The 8,594-nt window shown below is 40.7% G+C and overlaps 1 protein-coding gene across 3 annotated transcripts in view; it reads right to left on the reverse strand.

Annotated features, from left to right (window-relative positions):
* The window catches only part of Plekhm3 (pleckstrin homology domain containing M3), a 163,717-nt gene extending 155,373 nt beyond the window's left edge, over positions 1-8,344 (reverse strand). The window contains exon 1 of one of the 3 annotated variants that reach the window (XM_048458960.3): positions 8,223-8,344. The gene's annotated coding sequence lies outside the window, so the exon portion shown is untranslated. Of the gene's footprint in view, positions 1-8,142 lie in introns of all 3 variants that reach the window. The other 2 variants (XM_048458959.3, XM_048458964.3) reach the window with 2 other exon arrangements.
* Between the last annotated feature and the right edge of the window lie 250 nt (positions 8,345-8,594).

An 8,594-nucleotide genomic window follows, 5' to 3' on the forward strand; every position in this document is an offset into this window, starting at 1 on the left:
GGGAATTTGTTGATCTTCACACTTTCAGGCTTTACTTTTCACTGCCCCATTCACTCTCCCACAATAAGCAGTCTGGTTCTACCTGGGTGAAACTTTACATGCAGAGGACTCTGGCAATTTCTACATGGCCAAATCCAGGAGTCTTCCTACAGTGACTCTGATTGCCGCTTGGCAGTGTGACCTATGAGGCCACTCTGCACTAGCCTCAGGAATTCTGGCACAGCCACCTCTGCCCTTTCTCCTTTGTCCATGGCCATTCTCCTCGCCTGTTCCTGTGCTCAGGTGATAGACACCTCATAGGCCTCTTGCCTGGCATCTCTTCCGTCCTCCCTAACGATGTGTTCCATGTCTGTGGCTTTAGCTACAATCCACATGGAAGATGGAGAACAGAATATTGTCATGAGCTCTAGGCACTTGTAACTACTTTTTATATATGCCCTGATTCCTACAATTCACAACCAGCTCCTCGTTTTACTTCAAGACTACCTCCTCCAAACATTTGCTACAGAGAAAAGGACACATCCCCTAATAAAGATGAATATCCACTCTGGCAATTCTAGCTGACTCACCAACGACCAACACAAATTAGCAAGCCCCATGAATCCTACCTCTGTGGTATCCACCAAACCTACCCACTGCTCTGTTTCTCTACTACCAAACCTTCAGGCAGTGTTCTAACCCACCCACCACACTGCCACCCAAGTGGGCTTTCAGAAATCAAAACCTGGGATTGGTATGTAAAATAATATTAATAAAAAAATCAAAACCCTGTCTCCTTCTGCATAGACATTACCCACTTTCCTCCCAGCCCTCAGTGCTTAGATCTCCCTCTGTGCTCCTACCATGATCCCATCCTGTCTCATAAAGAATTTATAGAAATTAGAATCTCCCTGTTTTCTTTGCCTGGAAGCCCTTTTTCCTCCAGCACCTTTATAACCTCTTTACCAGCACTGTTCTTCCCAAGGTTCCCCACCCCAGTGGTCTGTGCTGACATCCCAGGTCCATCCGGACCTGCCCTTATCTTCCCTATAGCATCCTGATTGCCTTCACTGTTAGGTCAGATGCTCCTTAAAAGGGCCTGCTCTCCTGTCTGCCCTAACAAACTGTAAGCTTCATGAAGTCAAGGACTGTTTGTGTCTTGCTCAAGGTTATCATAATACAGACCTCACAGTGATGTGAGTATTGACCCATTTCCCAATTAAGTAATTACCTACAAGTAAACTGGATAATACAAAACAAGGCCGCTTTAGTTTGAACTGAATTATAAACCAGTTACTCTACTCAAGATAACTAGACAGAAATAAACCTTTCCTCTCATGAATGCTGCATAGAACTAGTTGTCCTTAGAGCAGCAGTCTGTCCGTGGCTGTCACTTTGTCTGTAGTTTTGTTTAGTTGTTTAACTGTTGCTCTGTGTTTCATATTTTTTTTTTAAAAAAAAAAGGCAGTTCTTTGACAAAAACTGACAAGTTGGCTCTGTTATGGGAGTGCCGAACCCACAGCTCCTTTAAAATGAGTACCACCACTGCCCCCGGCTGCAGCCTACGATAATTAAATGACAATGTGTGGTTGCAGAATGGTACTTGGTCTTATGGGCAGCTTTCTCCAGTACCAGTGAGAACTGGAACCAAGAGGTAACAAGACACCCTCCTTAAAGTTATAGCTACAAAGGTTTAAAAAATGTTGTCTGTCTGTTTTAATGTCTGACTTGGCTTGAATGAATGAGTTTACTGTGTTCTGTATGTTTCAGTTACAATGCAGCTGTTACTGTTGTGTCCAGCCCCCACCACCACCCCCCTTCCAGGCTTAAAATTTCTTTCTGGGTGTTCTGGCCATTGGAACTAATGTAATAGGGATCCAAATGCCACCTGGGTATAGACAATATTAAAGTTGTTTTGAACTGTTCTGCTGATTAAAGAGCTGGCTCTGGAATTGGGGTGTGGCCCACCATTTTTCAGACCCAGACTTGCTTTTAAAGTCTCTATGTCTGGGGTCAAAAATTGGTAGACAGGAAGAACAAGAGCAGAGCAGCTAAAAAATTACTGGTTTGTAAATTTATTGGACATGGCTTAAAAATCCGTAACACTTGTAACAAAAAGATTAACTCAAAACTTTAACACAGGGTTGATAATCAAAAAACTACATAGGTAGCCTTAAAACAAAGATCTAATCCATCAATGTCTATAGTTCTGGTCAGATACTCAAATGTGTTAACCTTGACTTTTAACCCCTTTAGCTCTGCTCATGATTGTTTTTGAACTGAAATATGTCAACCCCAAAACATGGTTTTTATGTTTAAAGGCTCACCCCAAGAAAGACTCAATACTACACTGGGATCCCAAACACCCAGTTGTCACTGGCCTGGGATATGTCTATATTGTGATGCAATAAGACAGTGACTTGAACAGTTTGGAAAACAACTTGGAACAGTTTTATAACCTCAAGACTCTGGGGTTCAAGACATTTATACAGGAGTAGCCTAGAGTCACTTGCATGTCAAATGTTTGCATAGCAATGCACCACAAAAACTTAAAAACCACTGGCTTGAAGAATGTCTCTCTTACGACTTTATCAAGTTACAAAAACTGGCTTAAAGGTGTATGTCTAACCTCCTTGTTTTTGCTAGTATTGTTAAGCTATGGGTCATACAAGAAACTATTATGTTTCTATAATGGTACACTAAAGATCAGAAATATTTCCAGTCTGATAGTAGACTATATTTATAAATTAAAAGTCTTATCTTGATACTAAAAAGACCTTCAATTCAGAAATAGTTATTTTTATTATAAACTATTAAAGATGATTAAGTCTTGAAACATTAAGAACTATATTTATAAGTCATTCTAAGAACTAATGTAATCAAGAACAGGAAAAAATTTATCTAGACTCTTATGTTTTCAAGGTATAGTCTAAAACAAATAACTAAAAACGAATAGAAATTGTTTGACTCAAGTCGTCAAACTGTCAGAGATTTGTTGAATATGGCATTTAAGATACTTAAACTTACGACAGACAGAAACTCAGATCCAGCAGTGACTCCCAAGGTCTCCAAGAAGACAATGGACACACAGCAATGGACAACTATGGTAATGGTACTGATGTGGGATTCCTCTCTGTGTGTTATGAATATGTTTTGTTATTATTGGTTAATAAAAAAAAGCTTCTTTGGTCTATAGCAGGACAGAATATAGGTAGGTAGGAAAAAACTGAATGCAGGGAGAAAGAAGGCAGAGTTAGACAGATGCCATGTAGCTGCCAAAGGAAAAAGATGTCAGAACATTACTGGTAAACCACAGCCTCATGCCAATGTACAGATTAATAGAAATGGGTTAATTTAAGATGTTAAGAGTTAGCTAGAAATATGCCTGATCCATTGGCCAAATAGTGTAATTAGTATAGTTTCTGTGTGATTATTCGGGTCTGGGTGGCCAGGAAACCAAAGTACAGGCTCCATTTACATGCTACCACTGGGTGAAATTGCCCCAGTGTCTCGCCTTCTGCCAAGACTCAGCCCAAACTGTGGATAAGCAGGACACTGGAGAATTGATGCCCCACTTTGCCTAGGCACAATGAAGTCAATCTCCCCATATTCCTCCTCCACAGGAAAATCTCTCATCCTCTGGGCCGGGCAGCCAAGAGTGGCTGTCCTGATACCTCTACCCTCATTGCCATAGAGATCACAGGAGCCTGGGATGTCTGTCTAGATAAAGACAATAAACTAGCCTCTGTCATTTTGGTTAATCCTTCTCAGATCTCTGACACTGGTGGCTAAGCTAACTGTAGCTTTGTCAGCTAGACAACTAGGTCTCTTAAAAAAAAAAAACAGATTTGCGTTGCTCACAAGCTTCATAATTAAAGAATAAACAGGTTTCAGGTGTAACGTTTTATTAAAGGAACATACGATGCAAATGGCTGTTCTCAATAGTAACTATTCTTATCTCTGGTAAAAATATGTTTACAAAGATAGTAATTAAATTGGTTTATATGTAAAATGTTAATAAACATAATGCAAAAAAATCACAGAAAACTATGAAACTGGCTTGGTATAACTATGTTGAAAGGTAAGTACCATAGGTTTTTCTGGTTATATTTCTCTGTACATTTCCTTAACAGCCAAAGAAATAGGGAAGCTTGATAGGACAATTGGTCTCGAACGTTAATCTTATAGGGTACTGTATGACTTGCAAATTTGACTAAAAGTATATATTGCTACACTGAGATTTCATAGGTTTAGAGTTTTCAGTCATGAGTTCGAGATTTTAGATTTCCTTTTGTTGTCTTCTAAGTACAAAAGACGTTTCTCATCAGGCTAACCCACAGCCATAGCTTTGGCTATGTCTCCAAGATGTAAATCTTTTATGGCTGTTTCAGACACTTGTTGACTGATTTCTCTACAAAATGGGTTCCAGTACAATAAAAATGTCTCCTTCATCCAACTGTGTCAGAGAGCCCGAGCTTGAGCTCACAATAAAGGCTTTTTGCTTTTGTATACAAACTCGGACTCCTGGTGGTCTGTCTCTGGGGGCTCGTGACATGGTATAACAGTATTCTTCATAATGTAGGCAAATTTGAAGCATTTATTGATCTTTGTGTGGTTATTAAAAATACAAGTACATGTCAGTGTTTTAAAAAGGAATAAAGACAAAATAAACAACTTTTATTCCCCCTCTATCAGGGGAGAAAACACTCTATGGCAAAGAACAAAAAGAGAAAGAGAGGGAACGGAAGAGATCAAGTTAGCTGAAAACATGTAGCTGCTGGTTCTCTGTTGCTTTCCCACTTAGCAGTGGCTGAACTGCTGTCCATTATCAAAATTCTTCATAAGTATCTTTTTGTTTTGTTTTGTTTTTTGAGACAGGGTTTCTCTGTGTAACAGTGCTGGCTGTCCTGAGACTCTTTGTAGACCAAGCTGGTCTTGAACTCACAGAGATCCAGCTTCCTCTGCCTCCTGAGTGCTGATATTAAGCACGTGTGTAGTAAGGAGGACGCTTGTTCGTTTCCTGGCTGCCCAGATTCCCAAAATAATCACACAGAAACTATATTAATTAAATCACTGCTTGGCCAATTACTTAAGCGTATTGCTAGCTAGCTCTTACATCTAGAATTAACCCATCTCCATTATTTTATATTTTACCATGAGGCTCATGGCCTACCGGCAAGGTTTCGATGTGTCTATCTCTAACTCCACCTCCTTTCTCCCAGTATTCAGTTTAGTTTTTCCCACCTAGTTCTGTTCTAACCTATCAGGCCAAGCCAGCTCTTTTTTAACCAATGGTATTTATAGCATACAGAGGGGAATCCCACATCAGACAAGCACCACCACTGCCTGGTATAAATATATTTTTAATATTTGTATTTTGTCATATCTTTTGATGGAATCATACTTTGACTTCTCCCCTATTACTGGGCACTTAGACTACTGCCAATTTCCTACATAAAGGCATATTCAGCATTACGGTGAGCTTAACAACTCTCATAAATTCCTCTGGACTTCTAAAAGAGGAATTGTTAAGTCAAAGGGGAGGAGCATTGCTGAGGCTTTTTATACAATTGATCAGTGTGCTTTTCAGAAAGGCTGTGCTAATTGCTTGCCTCTCATGGCATCTGAGAAGGTTTGCTCCATGGCATACTATTTGGCGTGAGAATTAAAACTCTTTGAAATCTATAATAATTTGAGAGCTGGAAAAGTATTACCTTGTTACTGCCTCTATTTTCATTTCTTTGATTAATAGAAAGCTCAATTTATTTAATTCTATTCCTATGATAAAGTGCTAACTTCCTATTGCCATTATGAAGTTCCCACAGTAATCAACTTGCAAAGGGTTAATTTTGACTCAGAGCTTTGAAGCATTCAGTCTATGCTCAGTTGGTCTCAGTATATTCGGGACAGTGGCAGGGCAGCACATAGTCGGAGAACATGACAGGGCACTGAGCAACTACAGGGAGGATCCAGAGCCCACAGCTCCCTTTGCTGTCATTCCCTCAATACCCTGAAGACTTCCTACATCTCATGAGCCACACCCTTTTCAAATGCTTCTAGGACGACTAAGGTTTTAGTACACAGGCCTTTGGGAATATCCCAGGCCCACACTATAACAGTCTGTTTAACTTTTTTGACCATTTTTCTGCTAGATTATGTATTTCTATCATGACACAACAAATTTTCACACTCTGGATTGCTTTAAACAAAATTTCTTATCTTATAGTCGCTAAGGTGTTGGCTCGGCTGGGCGCCTATCTAGAAATTCTGTTTCAAATTTACCTGGATTGTTGACAAAAATCTAGGGTTTTTTGTTTCCTGCTGGTTGTCAGTCTGAAGGCCACTCTTGGTCGTTTCAGGTTTTCCAAATCCCTCAAGACTGCCTAAACTCTTGCTCAACACTATCATCCATCCTTAAATCAGCTATCATCCATCTTTAAATATTTAAAGGTGCATCTTCTTCTGATTTCCCAGCAACAGAAAGCTCTGCACTTGTGATTAGATTAGACCCATCTTGATGACCTTACCATTCCAATTTCACATGTGCCATGTAATATAAAATAGCCTGGCAGTAATGTCTTATGTGCATGGACTCTGAGGATTAGCAAAACTGTTGGAAGGACAGTTTGGAACTACGACTGCCCTAGAGTGTTAGGTGTCGATTTTTATGACTTCTTGTGTGATTTATGATAAATGTTCAGTGCACTAAGCTAACAAAGTATGACAAGCCACATTTCACAGCAACAAAGGCTGCTGTGTGGTACTCAAGAGTTCTGTGTACAGTGCTGTGAACACTGGTGCTGAAACCAATTGTAGTCAAATACTCAAAACATAAAATTTGCCATAGTAACTGAAACTCTCTACTCATTCAACAAAAACTTTCTCTTCCATCCCTTCCCCAACACTAGATAATTACATCCCAGCAGAGGCAGGGATGTGAGTTCGAGGATGTAAGTTCGAGACCAGTGTGGTCTACATAGTCTAGACTAGACAGGGTTACATAGAGAGAGACTCTGTCTCAAAAAAGCATACATATTTAAGCCTCATTAAATCTTTGATAAAGTGGCTATTATTCCTAGTCTACAGATAAGGAAAGAGCAGTATAAACTTCCCAGGTATCACAATGACAAAATGATCAAACAAGAATTTAAGGTGAGGTAATGTGGCTTTAAAGAGTCTGCTAGAACCATGGCATTGTGAAAGTATTTATCTTAGAGACAAACAAATCAGACATGGATGTTATTTCTTGTTGCATGATATTTACATACTTCTTGTCAACTTAACCTAATATTTGACTTTTAGTTAAAAGTTAGATTATGCTACCAAGGTAACACATGTCTATTGACCTTTTAAAGAACTAATTTTTGCCAACATATTTGCTTGAAGAAAATGAAACAAAAAATACTTGATATTTTATTTTAATCAAATAACTTACAAGTTGTGCTATTCTATAATGATGTATAAATACAAATCACAATGTATTATTAAAAATATTTAAAAGGAAAAAAATCAAAAATTTTCTCTATAGTTCCATGAATCAAAGAAAAAAAATAATTAAATACATTTACAACAACATAATCAATCTGTTTAACCTGTTATATTAAAAGGCAAACTATACGTATAGGTCAGCCTCTATTTGTCATTCAGAGTCAGCTGAATTGTTTCAGCTTAAGGGGTGGGCCTCAGAACTCCTTATCTTGTTTTTTGTTTTTGTTTTGTTTCAGCTTAGTAAGCTTTTCATACAGACCAATTTGTCATCAGTCCTGTGGCGTCATTTACTATACATTCAAAATGGGCAAAGTCAACAGGAAGAACAATCATTACATTTCTCTGGGACTAAAAGCTCGGCTGGGGTTTGGTTTCTATGATCACCGGGGAGGGGTTTCCAAAAAAACAACGCAGAGAACAGGATCACCTTATTCAATTACTTTCTATTTTACGTTTACTTGATTCACAAAAATAAACAGTGGGTCATGTCATCACCCACAAACGAAGTGCTACCTCTGCTCGAAATACAACAGAAACCCGTGCGTGGGAAGCATCCCCGCGACCCCAGGATGCTCCAGGGATGTGTCATCCCGCCCCTCTCCGCGCCCCGCCCGGCCGACCGCCCTCCCGCCCGGCCGCGGCCGCAGCCGCAGCCGCAGCGAGGCGGATGCTCACCGAGGCTTGGGTCTGGTCACCCCCACGGCCTGCAGCCGACTCCCGGCAGGGCCCCGACCCAGGCAGCCCGCCTTGCTCACCGCCAGCCGCTCCGCCCCAGCCGCCGACCATCCTGGCCCGGCTCTGTTTACAAGCTGCTTCTCGCGGTCCCACTCTCAAATGCTTCCCCGCGGCAGACCGGCAGCCGGACCCGGACGCACAGGGTTCCAGGCCGCGAGGACCGGCCCCTTCTGCTGGAGGAGCAGGCGGCCGGGCGGGGCCTGACCTCCTTATTGCATTGTTTCCTACGCAGCCTTTGTCACCCTCTCGGTCCCCTCCCCGTTCCTCCCAATGCCAAAGAGTTGTCACTTAAAACCTACCAGAGGACAGGGTCGCTATCAGCAGTTGCCACAGTTAAGAGAATCTCAGCGATAATGCTTTTCAAAAGTAGAAACGAACTGCTTTTCATGTCG

Source organism: Myodes glareolus, chromosome 1 (assembly GCF_982192425.1).
Source record: "Myodes glareolus chromosome 1, mMyoGla1.1, whole genome shotgun sequence".
In the NCBI taxonomy this organism is placed as follows: domain Eukaryota; kingdom Metazoa; phylum Chordata; class Mammalia; order Rodentia; family Cricetidae; genus Myodes; species Myodes glareolus.